At 42.5% G+C, this 22500-nt stretch overlaps 1 protein-coding gene across 1 annotated transcript in view; it reads left to right on the forward strand.

Moving 5' to 3' along the window:
* The window catches only part of LOC138369038 (uncharacterized), a 110813-nt gene that overhangs the window by 60767 nt on the left and 27546 nt on the right, over positions 1 to 22500 (forward strand). The gene's annotated exons all lie outside the window — the stretch shown is intronic.

Below are 22500 nucleotides of genomic sequence, written 5' to 3' on the forward strand. Positions count from 1 at the left end.
AAACTCGAGAGACGTTTCATGTTAACCCGAAAATTATTTGAGGAGCAAGACAGACTGCGGGTCAAGCAATTGGTCTTTATGCTATCGTGATGGGGGATCAGCCATTACACGTGTTAATGACTCTTGTATAGTTGTGTAGTTAAGGACATCAGGGTAAAGGGGTAATGGGCATTGTGGTTGATTGTTCTACCTGGGAATCCTCCACTGTTTTATATCTTATGTATGTATGATGTACTAACCTAGTTGTGGTTGCAAGGGTTGAACTTTGGCTCTTTGGTCCCGCCACTTGAATACATACACTTTCCATACACTTGAAACTGTGTATGGAATCAGCCTCCACCACATTACTGCCTAAAGCATTCCATTTATTAACTACTCTGACACTGAAAAGTTCTTTCTATAATCTCTCTGTGGCTCATTTGGGTACTCAGCTTCACCTGTGTCCCCTTGTGCGTGTACCACATGTGTTAAATAAATGTATGTATGTATGTATGTATGTACGTATGTATGTATGTATGTGTGTATGTATGTAGGTATGTATGTATGTATGTATGTATGTATGTAAGGAGAGAGAGAGAGGGAGAGAGAGAGAGAGAGAGAGAGAGAGAGAGAGAGAGAGAGAGAGAGAGAGAGAGAGGAGAGAGAGAGAGAGAGAGAGCGGAGAGAGAGAGAGGAGAGAGAGGGAGAGAGAGCGGAGAGAGAGAGAGAGAGAGAGAGAGAGAGAGAGAGAGAGAGAGAGAGAGAAGAGATGAGAGAGAGAGAGAGGAAGAGAGAGAGAGCGAGAGAGAGAGAGAGAGAGAGGAGAGAGAGAGAGAGAGAGAGAGAGAAGAGAGAGAGAGAGAGAGAGAGAGAGAGAGAGAGAGAGAGAGAGAGAGAGGAGAGAGAGAGAGAGAGAGAAGAGTGAAGGAGAGAGAGAGAGAGGAGAGAGAGAGAGAGGGAGAGAGAGAGAGGGAAGAGAGAGAGAGAGGAGAGAGAGAAAGAGATGAAGATCGAGACAGAGAAATAGATATAGAGACAGAGTCAGGGAGAGAATGTTAGACACAGAGACGTATAGATAAGGATATGCAAAGTCAGTGAGAGAATGACAGAGATAGAGCGAGGAAAGAGACAGAGAGATAGGCTGACACAGAGAATGTCAGAAACGAGGAGAGGCAGAGACAGAGGGACAGGGACAGACGGACAGGGCCAGAGGAGGGACGGGGGGAACAGAGGGGGAGCAGTGGGACAGGGAGGGAGACAGGGACAGAGAGGGGGACATGGACAGAGACAGAGACAGAGGGACAGGGTCAGAGAGGGGGACCGGGGGACAGAGGGAGGAGAGGGGGGCAGGAGACCAAGAGAGAGGGGACAGAGGAGAGACAGGGACAAGGGGACAGAGATGGATAGGGGGACTGGAGGAAAGGGAGGGGGACAGATGATGGACAGCGGACAGAAAGAGTGGGCAGGGGGACAGAGAGGTACAGGGGACAGAGAGATGGACAGGGGGACATAGAGGAACAGGGGGACAGAGAGTGACAGGGGGACAGAGAGAGGAACAGGAGGACAGAGAAGAACAGGGGGACAGAGAGAGACAGGGGGGACAGAGACAGGGACAATGGGATAGAGAGGGACAGGGGGACAGAGAGATGGAAAGGGGGACAGGGGGACAGAGAGGGGGGAAAGGGATCTGGGACAGAGGACAGAAAATGTGGGCAAGGGGACAAAGTGAGGGACAGGGGACAAAGATGGACAGGGGGACAAAGATGGACAAGGGGGACAGGAGGAAAGGGGGGAGATGTATGAGGGGAAATGTTTGCGGAAGATGGAGAAGGGGTATTTAGAACGGTAAGTTAGAGAGGGGGCAACTAAGGCCCATCATTGAAAAACAAATGAGCATCATTGCAATAGCAGGAGCCACGCACATCTTTAGCCTGCGTTGTTGAGACATTGTCAATTAAGCGGTGTCCAATAGCAGTATCTTCGGTATTTAAGCGTTACCTTAAAAATACTGGAAATATTGAAAGCTATTAATCCAGATATTAATCCCCTTGTGCAACGCACACAAGAGGCAACAGCTTCTAGCTCTACAAGCCGCAATATAAAATAGAGAATAGGCGATTGTTTTCACTCACAGTGTAATAAACCCACGGACCCACCCACCCGCTGAAGCCGTAAATGCCAAGACATTACTTCCGTTTAAAATTAAGCCGGAATAATCCTCAGGTATGTGGAGGATGTGGGAGGCCTTTGATCAACCACCGACTTCCTGCCCCGTCGACGGGGCCATCAGCCCTCAGTGTGCCCTCAGCCAAAATAATGTGAAACATGTATGTGGGTGTATTAAATATTTTAATTTATTATTTCCAAGATTTTAGCTGTTAGCTCTTGGACCCCGCCTTTCTAAGCGTCGGTTGTCTAATGTACCGACTCTCGGCCTCTTTTCCTCCATCATATCTAAACAACATATATTTTTATCTAACACACTCACACATCCCCAAGATGCAGCCTTTAGCAGCTTCCTGACTTTCAGGTTCCTATTTACTGCAAGGTGAATAGAGGCATTAGTGTGTGTATGTTTGTGTCTGTGTGTGTGTGTGTGTGTGTACGTGTGTGTGTGTGTGTGTATACTCGCCTAGTTGTGGTTGCGGGGGGTTGAGCTCTGGCTCTTTGGTCCCACCTCTCAACTGGCAATCAACTGATGTACAGATTCCTGAGCCTACTGGGCTCTATCATATCTGCATTTGAAACTGTGTATGGAGTCAGCCTCCACCACATCACTGCCTAATGCATTCCATCTATTAACTACTCTGACACTGAAAAAGTTCTTTCTAACATCCTAGTGGTTCATTTGGGTACTAAGTTTCCACCTGTGTCCCCTTGTTCGCCTACCACCCGTGTTAAACAGTTTATCTTTATGTACCCTATCAATTGCATTTCTCGCAGCCTGTCCTCGTAACTCATGCCTCTTAGTCCTGGACTAGCCTATTGGCATACCACTAAACTTTTTCAAGCTTCGTCTTGTGCTTTTTTTTTTTTTTTTTTTTTTTGAGATATATACAAGAGTTGTTATATTCTTGTACAGCCTAGTACTAAGTATATGGTGTTTGGCTAGATAAGAGTAAAACTGCTTGTAGATTAGTTTTTCAAAAAATGTTGACAAGTTAGGCAGGATTGATATAGGTCTGTAGTTGTTAACATCTGTGAGATCACCACATTTGTGTACAGGGGTAACTCGCTTTTTTAGGATAACTGGAAAGGTTTGGAGTTCAAGTTCAAGTAGCTTTTCAAAAAATGTTGACAAGTTAGGCAGGATTGATATAGGTCTGTAATTTTTAACATCTGTGAGATCACCACATTTGTGTACAGGGGTAACTCGCTTTTTTTAGGATAACTGGAAAGGTTTGGAGTTCAAGTGACCTGTTGAAGAGCATGAGAATTCTTTGGAGACAATTCCTAACCTATACTTCTTCTCAAGGTCATGTTTTTTATTAATGGGTTTAAGTATTCCCTTTGTAAGCAAGGGATTGTTTAAGCCTTTTGGTTATGCTTACAAAAAGTCACAGGACAGACATTATCAGCAGCAGTTATAAAATTGTCAATAGCAGTTTCATTGTGCAGCCTAAAACTTAACTCCCTTGACTCTAGAGGTATATATATTAGGTTTAGGTTAGGTTTTTTTAATTAAACCAGCCAGGATAAGTGAAGCCATGAAGGGCGTTTTTATTAATTAAAACACCCAAATGTTGGGTGCTTCAGGTGTTGTTCCTCTTGGATGATCTTGTACCTCTCTGTCTCACACCTGTAAGAATGAGTGATATGGTTAAGGGGGAAACAAAGTGCAGGCAAGGCAATGGAGGCCAGTAGTAATCTTAGGGCTAGGATAATTAGAAATTAGAGAAATTAAGTAAGAGAAATTAGCAAGAGAAATCAGGTAAAATTTATTATACTTAACTTTTGTATCATCAGTTTAGTAGTAATTCTTCATCTTCATCATCATCATCTTCACTGTCACAAAGCTCCAGGTAGGGCTCGGAAACATCAACATCCTCTTCCTGGTATCCAAATAAACGCTTTGCATCACTCAGCTTGTCAGAACACAACTTTTGCCCTTGCTTCAAAAGAGCCAAGATTCCACTCTTATTTTTGGTTGATAGGTGCTTCTCTTCAATAGTGTACTTGTTAGGATCCTGTAATATATAGACTATTTAATGGGGTTTAAGACATTTACAAATTTCCCTGAAAATACTAAAGAAATTAGAATAAATAAATAAAGTTTTCGGTAAAAGTTCAAATATATGTAAAACACACCAGTACAGTATATGAAAACCATGGAATTGTCTACCTGTCAAAGTTGTAAATAGCAAGACTTTACTCAAGTATAAAATTCTGCTGGATAAATGTTTATGAAGAACTGAATTGCAACACACATTTAGGCTGTTAGCTTACCTTGCTTAGATATGAAGGAAAAATTCCACATAACAACTCTTCAGTATGTTCGGTTAAAATCTCTCTCTTATTCTTGTAATATGCGAGATAATGCAGCATTTCTTGAACAGTGTGTTGTTGCTCTTCTCTGGATCTCTTCTGAAGCTCCACATCTTCTACTGCCTTCTTTTTTTGAGCAAGGGACACTAATAAAAGAGGAAAATTATATTTACTGCAAGTAAACTACAACTCAATTTAATGTAATTACAGTTTAGGTACTTGCATTATACATACTATACATAGTTTATTGTGCAGTATCAACCTGATAAAAACCTACGGATTATGATACTGCACCTATTTTACAAACAGTAGTGATGATATTTTACTTCAAAAATAAGTAAAGCTTATCCATTATGCATGCTAAATGTTAGTTATCTTGATAAGGCCGAATTGTAACCCCTGATAAAATGAGATGTAGTTACATACCATTTTGGCTATGATGAGGCAATAAATTGTGCCATGGCAGGATACCTTCTATTGCATCCTTTTCACTGAGAATTTCAGAGTTTTCACTATTGTAGATTTTTATGAAGCCTTGAAGCTTTTTCCTATCACACTCATTTCTGTGCCGGAGTGAAGAGCGCATTTTACTGGATGCTGCAAATAAAGTTTTTTGGCTGAAAGTTTTAAAGTTGTTAAAAAAATTTCCTCATCATTTACCTACATAGAAATTATAGACAAGAGCTAAATAGAAATTGCTTCAGAGTTAACAAAGAAATAGTAAGCCTACCTGCATCAGTGGCAATCAGATTTTTGCGATGCCTGATAGAGTCTGCAACTGCCTCGATAGAATATTTTATGTTCTTCGAGGTTGTTCCAGTGTTTAACTCTAACTCCTTACAAATCATTTGTAGGTCAGATCGCCATTCTTGAATCAATGACTTTTGAACATCAAGTTTGTCGATCTCATTTGAAACTGTTATTTCCGTCTCTCTGGCCTATTTGAAAATATAATAAATTTAATGAACAAATCACATTAACCATGATGAGTGGTTCGAACCTATGGGCTTGGCATTCCCAGATGCTTGCTGTAGTTGAATGCGCCACAACATGGTCAAAAGAATTGCAACCTAGGGTACTAATGAACCCACAATTCAATTTTTGTTAATTATGCACCCCCATACCCATTCCATGGGCGGTTGTGCATGCAGTTTCCCATGTACTTGGTCTGTGTCCTCCAGTAGTTTTACCTCTGATGGCCCTTTCAATACACATAGAATTCATATTATTGTGATATATCAATACATGGAGAAAGACATTGAAATGGGGGCATCAAAGGCAGAACTACTGAATGACAGAGACCGAGTTCATGGGGGAATTGTGTGAAACCTGGTTTGGCTTCAGTGGAAGCCTTGGGATCCTTGTGGGTGCAGTAGTACTCCAAGTTGCAATTCATCTGACCATGTCGTGGCGTAGTGAACTAGAGCATGCATCTGAGAGCACTCAGTGCATGGGGTTCAAACCCTCATCACAGTTCCCGTGATATATCACGATACTGTGATTTCTCTGTGAACACATTTGATATATCTCGGAATCATACATTTAGGTTAATTAAATACTATATACTTTATACAAATTAACCTTATTGATATATTGAAAAAGTTCAAGCAGTTAATTCAAGGAAATGGTCGCTAATTTATAATGGAAAATATATGTAGTACATGATCTGAACACATAACTAACCTATAAATGCATTATAATACCTTTCACATATAAATGCATTATAATAAGTTTCAAAATAAATACAAATAAATAAAATAAATATATATTATTTTTAGTACCTTTCTGAGTCGAGTAACTAATGCACGAGCCAGTCCATCAATTTTTCGATGGTTCCAAAAGACTGCACCCTCTGTGAGTTCTTCTGTTCTTTCTGAGAAAAATATTTATAGCAATGAACATCTTGAAGAGCATAGATTAATAACAGTTTCATAACATACCTTTACTCACCACGACCAACTCAAGTTTGACCAATATGTTTTCATTCTTTTATTGATTATTTGAGGGAGTTGATACTTATTGAATACTGAATACAAATCGCATTATACTGATTACAGGGCAGGTAAAATAATAAAAAACTTGATCAGATGAACCATATAAACAAATACCAGCTTTCAGCATGTTTTTAGTTGTAGAGTTGTATCGTGAGAGGTATGCAAACACTTGCTCTGCCTCTTCCCCTAAAGTCATGCCACTTCCTTCTTGCCACCGCCCTCCATACAATACCTTTAACATAAAAGTATACAGTAAAAAAAAATTCAAATTATTGTACAAAAATTAAAAGCCTCCTACTATATTAAATGATACGTATATCATTAATCTTAAACAATCAGAAATCTTAAATTTTTTTACACAAACTGTACTTATTATATTTAATGTAATGTATACATTACATTAAATTTAATTAGTATACATAAATGTAATGTTATATTTTTATTTACCTGACAATACCAAGCATGTCCTTTTGCATGTAGGACTCCTAAAAATGGCTTTGCTTGACCAATGTGAAAATGTGATTGTTTCTGAGCCACAGTTAAGGCCCATGGCCAATATTTGCAAATTATGTCTTGACAAATAAACTTTACGTATTTGAAATACATAATTTGCAAATAGTGGGCATAACTGTACAGCTCTCCTTGATACATATTCAAGGTGTGGAGGATAATACCATGTCGACAGGAGGCCATGCTGATTCCTGTTTCATCCAAACTTTGGAATGAAAGAGGCTTATTTTGAGCAGCTTTCCATGTAGACACTCCACACGTGTGCTTACTCTATTAAACAAAAATATTTATAGTAACTAAATACCCAGTTGGTGAGCATGATTATAATTATGTAGGACGGGTAGAAGGTAGAGATTATTTTGCGCGATAGGCATTGTTGTTGCACATAAGAATTTCTATGGGTTATATTTCCTTATTCAATATATATAAACTATAATGAAAAAATACAAAAATGGCCACCATATGTTATAGTCGCCAAACAGTTATTAGGTAAAATTGAAGGTTTCTCAATATATAATAAAACTCACCTTAGTTTTCAAGCTCTGAATAGTGCCAACATGAGCTTGAACATCTTCATCTTTGCTGAAGATACTATCAGAATAATAGGGGTTTCTGATACCTCTGCAATGATAATTCAGAAATAATTATTTATTGTCTGTAACCACTATAATATTAAACAATGGGTAATGGGGTATCAAAAAATGTTTTATATGAAGAATTCTGATGCACTGCTAAATTTTACATAAAACAAAAATTTACATGGTGTTAGATAAATAAAATGATGATATGGATGCAATTGAAAGGCAAACTATAAAGACATACTCAGTTAAAAAATATGTCATATGACAATGTATATTTATATGTGCATACTTTATTTATAAGAACATTAATTTGAAGACAATATAATTCATTATAATATAGTGTGTGTAGAGAACAAAAGAATACTATACATTAAGTATCTGTAAAGCACATTTTATTACCTCCCAACTTTGTTGTAACGATACAGCTTCTTGTTGCCATCAATATGTACTGCTAAAGGGGTTTTATCACAAGCAGGACACTCATTGTCAGCTTCTCCTCTAATTTTTCTCAGCTCATATTGCTGGAATCGCCATTCGAAGAACACTCTCTTCGAAGTTATATAATTAATGGGTCCAATCTAGGAATAGAATTTTTTAGATGGTGACATTTAAAATGCATATTATGACATAAGATAAATAAACAAAAAAAAACATTCCATTTTGTGTTTGAACAAAATTAAAAACTAATTATTAATAAATGAATATACATTACTACAAAATTTTGATAATTTTTGTATTGAAATATAAAACTGAAAATATTAAGAATAACGGTATCAAAACATACACGCCCACGAGAAGCACCAAAGGATTCCAGTGCAGTGACTAATGCCCGAAATGATGTTCCGGGACAATTTCTTTTGATATGGTGCCATGATTCAAGCAGACTGGTGCTGTAGAATGTGCTGCTCTTTCCTAATGATGAATAGAAACCAGACTTGTGCATGGTCTTGCCTAGTTGTTGATGCTCATATCCACAGTGGCATGTATAGATTGGAGTATAGAGGTCATACCTTCCTGTAGTTTAAAATACAGTGCATTGAGTGGTGTGGCGACTTGCTAAAATAGTGATGTAAAAATTAACATTTATAGCAACAAAAATTTCAAAATGTATTGTGATTCAGGAATATCCGGTAATGGAAATAAAAGGGTAAATTTTAAAGTTTATTTACCCATTATAGTGATGAAGATGCAGAGATTGCTGGAGCTTGAAATTTTAAACTTGCAATCTGTGCAGTTGGGGCAAGAATTTGGTGGTTGGGCTGGTACAACAGGTTCTGGTAACAAAGAAAAGGAAGACAGTTTGACAAAATGAGTTTTATGGAAAAGAATTTCAGACTGAATATTTCATTGTTTCTTGATTGTACAAAATATTGACATTATTCTCCAGATAATGACCGAGAAATTCACAGAAAAGAAACAATCAGACGATTAAATCAATCTACAAAACCAAGTGTCAGGTTTAAACTTTAAGACTTCTCCAAATGTTGTAATGACTGAAATGAAACATTTATTCATTTTATTTTGTTATACCAAGATAATCGTAGCTCTAGACTGGGATTGGGAAGTAGAAGTAATCTCAGAACAAAGTACGGATTTTATACAGGTATCGTATACTTACTCCAGTGAAAGATATTTCCTTCAGGGCACACAGTTTGTGTCGGGTCTAATGGCTCATAAAAGCCATTTTTCCAATATAATCTGTGGTGGAAAGGCATGAGAAAATGTTGCATTTGGTCACAAATGTGACACAAAAATGCAAAACAGTCTTCACATTTGATGCTTGCCTCACAATTTGTACATTGTACACAAACTTTACCTGATGAAAAAAGGGGTAATTATTTATACTAATTTTAAATACTGTATACCTAACATTTTAAACAATCTGAAGTCTAAATGTATTAATAGAGTGTCATTAATTTGCATATGATGCTTATTATACAGTATAACCTTAATGAACACAGCAATATTTAATTTACCTTTATCTGGAACACCCAACTCAGACAATGTCCAATCGAACAGCATTGCCCTGCTTTCTCCCCAATTAATCTCTGCATTTTTTCTTCTTTTTTGCCAGTCAGAAACACTTGGCTGAGAATCTTTAATTTGTTCAAGTTCTGCAGCAAGTACTTTGAAATATGGGATTAAAAATTAGTAAGAAAAATTTGTAAGTGAAAGGAATGATTAGTATAATATGTTAAACAAAATTTCATAGGCATTAAGCACAATTTTGGTACATAATATTTATGACGTGTGTCCATTAAATAAACCCTCATTTAAATACCAACAAATGATGTTGGGACATACCAACATCAAATGATTCCAAAGTTTCTTCACCAGCTGCCAAATAACTTTGAGTGTACGTTCTGCCACTAGTAGAATAGCCCGCATTTTGAATGTGTGGTGGTGAAAGTATAGCAGGCAGAATGTCTGGGTGGCACATTTGAAGATTTAAGCATGGTACATAATTGCAAATTGTATACAAGTATTAATATTTTCAGACAAATCTCAAGATATTACTATAACTAACTTTATGCTACCAAGTTGTTCAGTGTTATAGTAATTTAATCTCCATAATTGTCTAGCATACACTTAAAAATAGGCAACAAATATTATTGGAAAGTACACAAATAACAGCTGTAGAAATATTGTTAAAAAAATAATAGAAGATTACCATCAGATTGGGGTGCAGCTGGTCTTTGTTTTGAATTAATGTGTGATACATCCTGTATGTTATCTTTTTTCTGTTTCTTGTTTGTCACCTTTATTGAGTTTGGTTCCTCCACGTTTAAGAGTCTCTTCAAGTACTCATTTCTTTGTATCATTGCAGCACGTGCTTTCTGGTACTCACGTTCAAGATGTTCTCTAGTCATCACTGCTATTCTCCGGTGAAATTCTGAAGAGAAAATAATAGTGTTCGAAGGAAAAGTACAAGAACAAAACAAGAAAATTATGCTTATGCAAAATTATGCTACAATGTACCTATTAATAATCTTAAAATTTGCTACAAATTACCTACTTATAATTATGTGTTAAATTATGGACTTTCCCATAATGATATGCATGTTAGTGGCATTACCTATACTGCCTACCTGGAGCCCCCTAGAGAGATAGTGACACAAGTTAAGGTAATCCCTTTAGTAAGGTGCTGGGTCAACATAAATAAGCTATAACTAATAAGGACACAAATCAATATGTTCATTTAACAGTGGTATTAACATTTATATAAATATAGCTAAGAATAAGTTTTTACAAGTGTAACAAAGTGAAAGAAATGTATGAAAATTTTGATGATATATTAAAATGCTCATTGATTGAACTTGTCTTCCTATATATAAAGTATAAAAATAGTAAACACAGTACCATTATTGTTGTCTGTAGTTATTTTTGGAACATCTGGTATGTACAGCATACTGTCAAAATCCGATGATCTATCTGAAAAATTGATTGGTAGCGTAAATATTTGAATTCATTGCATAGCCTTTTATACAAACAAAAAAGAAAAATTGTACAGAAAAGCTAACACAACATTATAACACCTTTCTGTGGTACTTTCTATGGTACAAAAGAAAACAAACCTTAATTATAAAGGAAAATAAACTGACAGAAGAACTATGAATACTGCTGAAAATACTTTCCACAAAATATCTGAACCAAGGGATAGTACCCCGAGATTTGAAATATGAAAATTTCACCCTTACAGTATTTAAAAAAAAAGCAGAAAGAGTTAAGCACAAAACTAATGTCCGATCAGCTAGGTATAACACATCTGCAAGCTCATGGCGAAAATCCTAAGGGAGGGAATCATTTACCATCTTTCAGTGAAAAATCTTATTCAATCGACACACCATGGTCTTCTTAAAAACAGATGCTACCTTATAAACCTCCTCACTTTTGGGACATGGTAACATGGTACTCAGATAAAGGGTTTCCGGTGGATGTAGTATACATGGATTATGCTAAAGACTTTAATAAGGTACCACATGGAAGACTAGCAAGGAAATTACAGGTTCATGAAAAAAATTGTAAAGTGCACAAAACAATAGTTAAAACAAAGAGAGCAAAAGGTCATACTAAATGGGAATGAATATGAAGAAATGTGTTAAGTTGAGTACCTCAGGGGTCCATTTTTAAGTCTAAAATATTTTTCATATATTGAACATCTATGATATAGAAAAGAATATAATCTAATCAACCACATCCTCATATTTGCAAATGCCTGGCATTTCACGAGCACTTTGTCCGGGGTTTATATTCTAGCCGGGGAGGATTTACTGGGTTAGGCTAACCTAACCTAACTTAACCAAACCAAACCAAGTATCTCAAGTTACAAATATCTCTGGGAATTCATATTATCTGCTGTTGTAGAATTGACAAAATGGACAGTGTCAACAAAATTATTCCCACATACTCCGTCACTATGTGATGGAGTACACATAGAATAGGGACTGAATTGTCCCTGACAGGGACAATTCTGTAACAAATGTTCTAGCATAAAACTTTGTACAGTTTAGTAATTCCTTACCATTTGATGTACTAGGTAGATCCATGTTTGGTGAAGTTTTATAGCTGGAGCTGGAAGATCCTGTCGAGATGACTTCTTCAAAGAGAATAGCTTCAACACATTGTGTCTTGAGTCTTCCAGTACTTGGCCTACAGTTACCAGATCTGATTTACAGAAACTAGTGAACTATGGAGATAAGATTGTTAATAATATACTTTTTTTGAGATTCATATGACTTGCAGCTTAAAAACCAATCTTATTTTAAAATAGTACACTAAAGTACATAGCAAATTGCGAAATTCGTAGTTTTTTAACTACTTTAAAGCTAAATTCTCAAGCTTTGAAAATAAGCACAATTTGCTATTTTAAGCGGAATCTGGCAACTCTGATTTAGCATGTAAACATTGACTTGCATTCACAATGTAGTTATTTATTTTTCAACAATTTAAAACGAGTTATGAAAATACATACATTGGTACATTATTGCAAAGGCACTATACTATATATATATATATATATAAATTGTTGCAAGTCGAGCAACAAATATTTTACATTGAACAACAAATGAGATTGGAAAAGCAGTATTGCCAAAATAGACCCCAGACACACCCTGTGGGTAGTAATGGACCCCCATACCGACCCTATGAGGGGTAGTGGACCCCATAATAACACTATGGGCGATAGTGGACACTATACAAACACTATGGGCGGTAGTTGACTTCATAGAGACCCTGTGGGCGGTAAGGGACCCCCTATCGACCCTGTGGGCGGCAGTGGACCCCCTATCGATCCTGTGGGCGGCAGTGGACCCCCTACCGACCCTGTGGGCGGCAGTGGACCCCTACCGAACGTGTGGGCGGCAGTGGACCCCCTACCGACCCTCTGGGCGGCAGTGGACCCCCTATCGATCCTGTGGGCGGTAGTGGACCCCCCCCATATCGACCCTGTGGGCGGCAGTGGACCCCCTATCGATCCTGTGGGCGGCAGTGGACCCCCTACCGACCCAGTGGGTGGCAGTGGACCCCCTGCCGACCCTGTGGGCGGTAGTGGACCCCTACCGACCCTGTGGACGGTAGTTGACTTCATAGCGACCCTGTGGGCGGTAGTGGACCCCATACCGACCCTGTGGGTGGCGGTGGACCCCATACCGACTCTGTGGGCGGCAGTGAACCCTATATACTAATCCTGTGGGCGATACTGTACCCTATAGTCATCCTGTGGGGGCAATGGATGCCATACATATCCAGTGGGTGTTATTGTACCCCATACTTATTCTGTGGGTGGTTGGAGCCCCATACCCATCCTGTGGGTTATAGTGGACCCCATACTCATCCTGTGGGTGGTATTGGACCCCATACCTATCCTGTGGGTGGTTGTGAGCCCATACCCATCCTGTCGGTGGTAGTGGACGCAATACACATCCAGTGGATGGTATTGGATCCCATACCCTTCCTGTGGGTGGAAGTGATCCCCATACCATTCCTGTGGGTGGATGTGACCCCCATACTCATCCTGCGGGTGTTATTGGACCCCTTACCCACCTAACAGGTGGTAGTGGACCCTAATCCTATAGTTTCCAATAATCCACACCATACCATCCTGTTTGCAGTAGTTTACCCTATATACATTCCAACATAACATCGTTTTCTGCTAGCGTTCCTACAAAACATTCTTTAAAGATTTCTAAAGCACAAACTATAGTATATAATATTGATTGGTGAAGCACTTATTCTATGTAATAATTTATTGTGCTTATTATAATTTACTAAGAACAACTAATATTTCTCAAAACAAAACTACGAGCCTTCAATAGGATGTAGCTGATCTGTAATATTATAAGAGCATGGACAATAGTAGGTGAATTTCACAACCCATGTGGGACCTGAAAACTACAATTTTCGTTATAATTGAACCAATCACGACTATTCAGCTATCTACGTTGATGGACGAGTACTGTGAGACGTAAATTGGTACGTGAGGAAGAGTTTGAGCCTTGGTAAAAAAGTTAACTGGGAATATATCACATATGTACTAAATCACATTCCACATATTGACTTTAAGCACTAGTCATATATGTACTGTCTTGTGTGAGAACGGGTTGTTTTTGCACCAGCAAGATAACATATAAGATTTTAAGAGTTGACGAATGTTAATATTCTTGTTTGATAAACTGTGAACTTGAGACATAGTTAATAAGAACATATTAACACAACAAAATGTTTTCAGAATCCTTAACACCACTTTCCAACAACTTATATAATTTATATAAATTATTTTAGAGAATAATACATAAATTATATATTTAAACATGATATAGTGTTTAGTGGAATGTATAAGGAGTCAAATTGTGTTAAAAAGAGCAATTTTTAGAAAATTTGGAAAAATACTTTTTTCTGTTCAAATTATAACTAAATGGATTATAAAGGTTTCACTCAGCCAATATATATCATTCTCAATTTATTAATGAATTTTACAAAAAAACACCATAAATTTTATATTTAAACATGTAAAAACTATTTGTTTTACATTTGGAAGAAAATAATTGTAGAAAAACAATTTATAATTAAACCTTTGTGTTTGGATTTTTTGAGTAAAAGTTTCTCAAAGGCTTTCCTGCACCATTCTCAATGCAAATCATTCCCACACCTATGGCAAGAGATAGGCGAACGTTGTGTAGATGATTTGTGTTTGCTGGGAGCTCACCGGTGTCCTAGCTCACCCTGGCTCACCTGTGGCCTAGCTCACCCCAGCTCACCTGTGTCCTAGCTCACCCTGGTTCACCCTAGCTCACCCTAGTTCACCTGTGTCCTAGCTCACCCTGGCTCACCTGTGTCCTAGCTCACCCTTGCTCACCTGTGTCCTAGCTCACCCCTTGCTCACCTGTGTCCAAGCTCATCCTAGCTCACCTGTATCCTAGCCTACCCTAGCTCACCCGTGTCCTAGCTCACCCGTGTCCTAGCTCACCCTGGCTCACTCGTGTCCTAGCTCAACCTGGCTCAACTGTGTCCTAGCTCACCCTGGCTCAACTGTGTCCTAGCTCACCCTGGCTCAACTGTGTCCTAGATCACCCGTGTCCTATCTCACCCTGGCTCACCTGTGTCCTAGCTCACCCTAGCTCACCTGTGTCCTAGCTCACCCTGGCTCATCTGTGTCCTAGCTCAACCTAACTCACCTGTGTCCTAGCTCACCCTAGCTCACCTATGTCCTAGCTCACCCTAGCTCACCTGTGTCCTAGCTCACCCTGGATCATCTGTGTCCTAGCTCAATCTAGCTCACCTGTGTCCTAGCTCACCCTGTCTCACCTATGTCCTAGCTCACCCTGGCTCATCTGTGTCCTAGCTCAACCTGGCTCACCTGTGTCCTAGCTCACCCTAGCTCACCTGTGTCCTTGCTCACCCTAGCTCACCTGTGTCCTAGCTCACCCAAGCTCACCTGTGTCCTAGCTCACCCTAGCTCACCTGTGTCCTAGCTCAACCTGGCTCACCTGTATCCTAGCTCACCCTAGCTCACCTGTGTCCTAGCTCACCCGTGTCCTATCTCACTCTAGCTCACCTGTGTCCCAGCTCACCCTGGCTCACCCTAGCTCACCTGTGTCCTAGCTCACTTGTGTCCTAGCTCACCCTGGCTCACAAGTGTCCTAGCTCACCCTAGCTCTCCTGTGTCCTAGCTCACCCTAGCTCACCTGTGTCCTAGGTCACCCTAGCTCACATGTGTCCTAGCTCACCTGTTTCCTACCTCACTCTAGCTCACCTGTGTCCCAGCTCACCCTGTCTCACCATAGCTCACCTGTGTCCTAGCTCACTTGTGTCCTAGCTCACCCTGGCTCACCTGTTTCTCAGCTCACCCTAGCTCACCTGTGTCCTAGCTCCCCTGTGTCCTAGCTCACTTTAACTCACCTGTGTCCTAGCTCACCCTGGTTCACCCTAGCTCACCCTAGCTCACCTGTGTCCTAGCTCACCTGTGTCCTAGCTCACCTGTGTCCTAGCTCACCTGTGTCCTAGCTCACCCTAGCTCACCTGTGTCCTAACTCACTCTGGCTCAACTTTGTCCTAGCTCACCCTGGCTCACCCGTGTCCTAGCTCACCCTGGCTCATCTGTGTCCTAGCTCACCCTGGTTCACCTGTGTCCTAGCTCACCCTGTCTCACCTGTGTCCTAGCTCACCCTGGCTCATCTGTGTCCTAGCTCACCCTGGCTCACCTGTGTCCTAGCTCACCCTATCTCACCTGTGTCCTGGCTCACCCTAGCTCACCTGTGTCCTAGCTCACCTGTGTCCTCGCTCACTCTAACTCACCTGTGTCCTAGCTCAACCTGTTTCACCCTAGCTCACCCTAGCTCACCTGTGTCCTAGCTCACCCTGGCTCACCTGTGTCCTAGCTCACCTGTGACCTAGCTCACCTGTGTCCTAGCTCACTCTGGCTCATCTGTGTCCTAGCTCAACCTGGCTTACCTGTGTCCTAGCTCACCCTAGCTCACCTGTGTCCTAGCTCACCCTGGCTCATTTGTGTCCTGGCTCACCTGTGTCCTAGCTCACCGTATCTCACCTGTGTCCTGGCTCACCCTAGCTCACCTGTGTCCTAGCTCACCTGTGTCCAAGCTCACCCTGGCTCACCTGTGTCCTAGCTCATCCTAGCTCACCTGTGTCGTAAGTCACCCTAGCTCACCTGTGTACTAGCTCACCCTGGCTCATCTGTGTCCTAGCTCAACCTGGCTCACCTGTGTCCTAGTTCACCCTAGCTCACCTGTGCCTTAGCTCACCCCTAGCTCACCTGTGTCCTAGCTCACCCTAGCTCACCTGTGTCCTGGCTGACCCTAGCTCACCCTGTCTCCTAGCTAACCCTAGCTCACCTGTGTCCTAGCTCACCCTAGCCCACCTGTGTCCTACCGCACCCTAGCTCACCTGTGTCCAGCTCACCCTAGCTCACCTGTGTCCTAGCTCTCCTGTGTCCTAGCTCACCTGTGTCCAAGCTCAACTGTGTCGTAGCTCACCCTAGCTCACCAGTGTCGTAGCTCACCCTAGCTTACCTGTGTCCTAGCTTAAATGTGTCGTAGCTCACCCTAGCTCACCAGTGTCGTAGCTCACCCTAGCTTACCTATGTCTTAGCTCACCCTAGCTCACCCGTGTCCTAGTTCACCCTAGATCACAATAGCTCACCTGTGTCCTAGCTCACCCGTGTCCTAGCTCACCCTAGCTCACCTGTGTCCTAGCTCACCCGTGTCCTTGCTCACCCTTCGTCACCCGTGTCCTAGCTCACCCTAGCTCACCCTAGCTCACTTGTGTCCTAGCTCACCCTGGCTCACCTGTGTCCTAGCTCACCCCTAGCTCACCTGTGTCCTAGCTCACCCTAGCTCACCTGTGTCCTAGCTCACCCCTAGCTCACCTGTGTCTTAGCTCACCCTTACTCACCTGTGTCCTAGCTCACCCTGGCTTCCTGTGTCCTAGCTTACCCTAGCTCACCCTAGCTTACCTGTGTCCTAGCTCACCCTAGCTCACCTGTGTTCTAGCTCACCCTAGCTCACTCGTGTCCTAGCTCACCCTAGGTCACCCGTGTTCTAGCACACCCTTGCTCACCTGTGTCCTAGCTCACCCTTGCTGAGCTGTGTCCCAGCTCACTCTTGCTCACCCTTGTCCTAGCTCACCCTAGCTCACCTGTGTCCTCTCTCACCCTTCTTCACCTGTGTCCTAGCTCACCCTAGCTCACCTATTTCCTAGCTCACCCTAGCTAACCGGTTTCCTAGCTCATCCTAGCTCACCTGTGTCCTAGATCACCCTGGCCTACCTGTGTCCTAGCTCACCCTAGCTCACCTGTGTCCTAGCTCATCTTAGCTCGCCTTTGTCCTAGCTCACCCTAGCGCACCTGTGTCCTAGCTCACCTGTGTCCCAGCTCACCCTATCTCACCTGTGTCCTGGCTCACCTGTGTCCCAGCTCACCCTATCTCACCTGTGTCCTAGCTCACCCTAGCTCACCCTGGCTCACCTGTGTCCTAGCTCACCCTGGCTCACCTGTGTCCTTGCTCACCCTAGCTCACCTGTGTCGTAGCTCACCTGTGTCCTAGCTCACCCTAGCTCACCTGTGTCCTAGCTCACCTGTGTCCTAGCTCACCCGTGTCCTAGCTCACCCTAGCTCACCTGTGTCCTAGCTCACCTGTGTCCTAGCTCACCCGTGTCCTAGCTCACCCTAGCTCACCCGTATCCTAGTTCACCCTAGCTCACCTGTGTCCTAGCTAACCTGTGTTTTAGCTCGCCTGTGATCTAGCTCACCCTAGCTCGTCTGTGTCCTAGTTCACCCTAGCTCACCCTAGCTCACCTATGTCCTAGTTCACCCTAGCTCACCTGTGTTCTAGCTCACCCTAGCTCACCTATGTCGTAGCTCACCTGTGTCCGAGCTCACCCTTGCTCACCTGTGTCCTAGATCACATTAGCTCACCTATGTCCTAGCTCACCCGTGTCGTAGCTCACCCTAGCTCACCTGTGTCCTAGCTCACCTGTGTCCTAGCTTACCCTGGCTCACCTGTGTCCTAGCTCACCCTAGCTCACCAGTGTCCTAGCTCACTCTAGCTCACATGTGTCCTAGCTCACCCTAGCTAACCTGTGTCCTAGCTCACCTGTGTTCTAGCTCATCCTAGCTCACCTGTGTCCTAGCTCACCCTAATTCACCTGTGTCCTAGCTCACCCTAGTTCACCTGTGTCCTAGGTCACCCTAGTTCACCTGTGTCCTAGCTCACCCTAGCTCACCTATGTCCTAGCCCACCCTAGCTCACATGTGTCCTAGCTCACCCTAGCTCACATGTGTCTTAGCTCTCCTGTGCCCTAGCTCACCCTAGCTCACCTGTGTCCTAGATCACCCTGGCTCACCTGTGTCCTAGCTCACCCTAGCTCACCTGTGTCCTAGATCACCCTGGCTCACCTGTGTCCTAGATCATCTGTGTCCCAGCTCACCCTAGTCCTAGCTCACCCTATCTCACCTGTGTCCTAGCTCTCCTGTGTCCTAGCTCACCTGTGTCCTAGCTAATCTATGGCTCAGCTCACCTGTGTGTGTGTGTGTGTGCTCACCTATTTATAGTCACCTATCTGTGCTTGCAGGATCGAGCATTGACTCTTGGATCCCGCTTTTCCAGCCATCGGTTGTTTACTGCAATGAGTCCTGTCCCATTTGTGTGTGTGTGTGTGTGTGTGTGTGTGTGTGTGTGTGTGTGTGTGTGTGTGTGTGTGTGTGTGTGTGTGTGTGTGTGTACTCACCTAGTTGTGCTTGCGGGGGTTGAGCTCTGGCTCTTTGGTCCCGCCTCTCTACCGTCAATCAACTGGTGTTCAGATTCCTGAACCTACTGGGATTTGTCATATCTAGATTTGAAACTGTGTATGGAGTCAGCCTCCACCACATCACTTCCTAGTGCATTCCACCTGTTAACTACTCTAACACTAAAAAAGTTCTTTATGACGTCCCTGTGGCTCATTTGGGTACTCAGCTTCCACCTGTGTCCCCTTGTTCGCGTACCACCAGTGTTAAACATGTCAATTCCTATGATAATTTTGTAGGTAGTGATCATGTCTCCCCTTACTTTTCTGTCTTCCAGTGTCGTGAGGTGCACTTTACGCAGCCTTTCCTCGTAACTCGTACCTCTTAGTTCTGGAACTAGTCTAGTGGCATACCTTTGAACTTTTTCCAGCTTCGTCTTGTGCTTGACAAGGTACGGGCTCCATGCTTGGGCCGCATTCTCCAGAATTGGTCTTACATATGTGGTATACAAGGTTCTGAATTATTCCTTACACAGGTTCCTGAAGGCTGTTCTGATGTTAGCCTGTCTTGCAAACGCCGGAGAGGTAATTCTTTTTATGTGGGCTTCAGGAGACAGGTTTGGTGTGATATCAACTCTTAAATCTTTCTCTCTTTCCGATTCATGAAGTACTTCATCTCCTATTCTGTATCCTGTATCTGACCTGTTTCCACCGCCTAGTTTCATTACTTACATTTACTGGGGTTGAACTTTAATAGCTATTTGTTGGACCATTCATTCGGTCTGTCTAGGTCTTCTTGTAGCCTCATACTGTCTTCCTCTGTTTTAATCCTCCTCATAATTTTTGCATCATCAGCAAACAATGAGAGGAACGATTCTATACCCTCTGGGAGATCATTTACATATATCAGAAACAGTATAGGTCCAAGGACTGAACCCTGCGGGACTCCACTTGTAACGTCTCGCCAATCTTAGACCTCACCTCTCACAGTGACTCGCTGTCTTCTATTGCTTAGGTACTCTCTTATCCAATGGAGTACCTTCCATTTCACTCCAGCCTGCATCTCCAGCTTTTGCTCTAGCCTCGTGTGTGGTACTGTGTCAAAGGATTTCTGGCAATCCAAAAATATGCAGTTTGCTCACCCCTCTCTTTCTTGCCTGAGTTTTGTTGCCTGGTCGTAGAATTCAGTTAATCCTGTGAGGTAGGACTTGCCATCCCTGAACCCGTGTTGATGCTGTGTTACGAAGTTCTTCCACTCCAGATGTTCCACTAGCTTTTTTCGCACAATCTTCTCCATCAGCTTGCATGGTATGCAAGTTAGGAACACTGGCCTATAGTTCAGTGCCTCTTGTCTATCCCCCTGCTTGTATATCGGGACTACATTAGCCGTCTTGCAAATTTTTGGCAGATTCCCTGTTACCAGTGATTTGTTATACACTATGGAGAGTGGTAGGCACAGTGCTTCTGCTCTTTCCTTCAGTATCTATGGGGAGATTCCATCTGGGCCTATAGCCTTTGTCACATCCAACTCTAGCAAAAGCTTTCTTACATCCCCACTGGTAATCTCAAACTCTTCTTGTGGTGCCTGATTAACTATTCCCTCTACGCAACTCCACGGCCCTTGTGGATTTGTTCTATTCCCTCTATTATCTCTGGAACTCCTCATTGCTCTAAGGTGAAAACCTCCTGGAATTTCTTATTCAGTTCCTCGCACACTTCCTTGTCGTTTGTAGTGAATCTGTCTGCCCCTATCCTCAATGTCATTACCTGTTCCTTTACTGTTGTTTTTCTCCTGATGTGACTGTGCAGCAATTTAGGTCGAGTCTTTGCCTTGTTTCCGATATCATTTTTGTATTACCCTTCTGCCTCTCTTCTCAACCTGACAATCATTTCTAGCACTCTGGTATTTCACTGCTCTCAAGAGTCCTGTTATTTCTATAGTTTCTCCACGCCCTTTTACTTTGCCGCTAAGCTAGCCTACATCTCTGGTTAAACCATGGGTTTCTCATCTGCATTTCATTGCTTTCCTTTTGGACCGAGACAAACTTGTCTGCTGCCTCCTAATACTTCTGCGTGATGTAGTCCATCATGTCTTGCGCCGTGTTTTCCCTGAACTCTGTTTCCCATGTTATATCTGTTAGGAATTTTCTTATCTCCTCATAATTTCCCTTTCGGAATGCCAGAGGTTCCCTGACATGCTGGCTTAAGAAGTTTCTTGTCTCTACCTCCAATAGTTTAGCTCTCCATGTATCCTCACCTCCATGCAGTTCCTAGCTCCCAGTCGATCCTTCCCTGATTGAAGTCCTGTACGATGAGCAGATGGGATTTATTTCTACAAGCAACAGAGGCTGCCCTCTCAATTATAGTGTTATCTGTCATGTTGTTGTTGTTATACTCTTGCCTGGGTCTTCTGTCATTTGGTGGAGGGTTATATATCACTGCTACTACTATTCTTGGTCCTCCCATCGTCTTGGTGCCTGCTATGTAGTCTCTGAATCCCTTGCAGCCCGGGATAACCATCTCCTTGAAACTCCATTCCTTTCTTATTTGTAGGGCCACTCTGCCTCCTCTCCTTCCTTCCCTCTCATTCCTTATTACAGTGTAGTCCTGAGGTAGCATAACATTCATTATGATTCCTGAGAGTTTTGTTTCTATGAGTCCAATTACATCTGGGTTCACTTCTTGTGCTCTTTCCTTTAGTTCACTTACTTTGCTTGTAATCCCATCTATAATCAAGTACATCACCTTAAAACTGACTCTCTTCTGTCCTTCCTCAGTTTGTGTTGATTCCCCTGAAGCAGGAAAACAGGGAGGGACCGGGATGGGAGGGCCTAGGAAGGGAGACCTAGGGGATCTGGGATGTGAGGGTGCTGGGAGGATCTGGCATGGGGAAGGTGCTGGAGGAGGAAGGGCTTGGGGGTGGGGGAGAAGAGAGGGCTTTTGGGAAAAGGAAGAGCTAGGGGGTGGGGAAGAAGGGAGGGCTTGGGGGGGAGGGAGATGGGAGGTCCTGGAGAGAGGGGGTGGGGGGAAGGTGCCCTAGATGGGCACTTAGTGGGGTGATAGCAAGGGTTGGGGCAGGTAGGACGTCTATTGGTTGGAAGGTGCAAGTGGTGCTCCTCTCACTGTGTCTGTTGAACTGCTTGTGGAGGATTTCCCACTCTCCTATGGGATTGTAGGGTTCGGGGTTGTGTTTCCCTGATTCCTTTCTTTCTCCC

The sequence above is a fragment of the Procambarus clarkii genome, chromosome 3 (genome assembly GCF_040958095.1).
Source record: "Procambarus clarkii isolate CNS0578487 chromosome 3, FALCON_Pclarkii_2.0, whole genome shotgun sequence".
Taxonomy (NCBI): domain Eukaryota; kingdom Metazoa; phylum Arthropoda; class Malacostraca; order Decapoda; family Cambaridae; genus Procambarus; species Procambarus clarkii.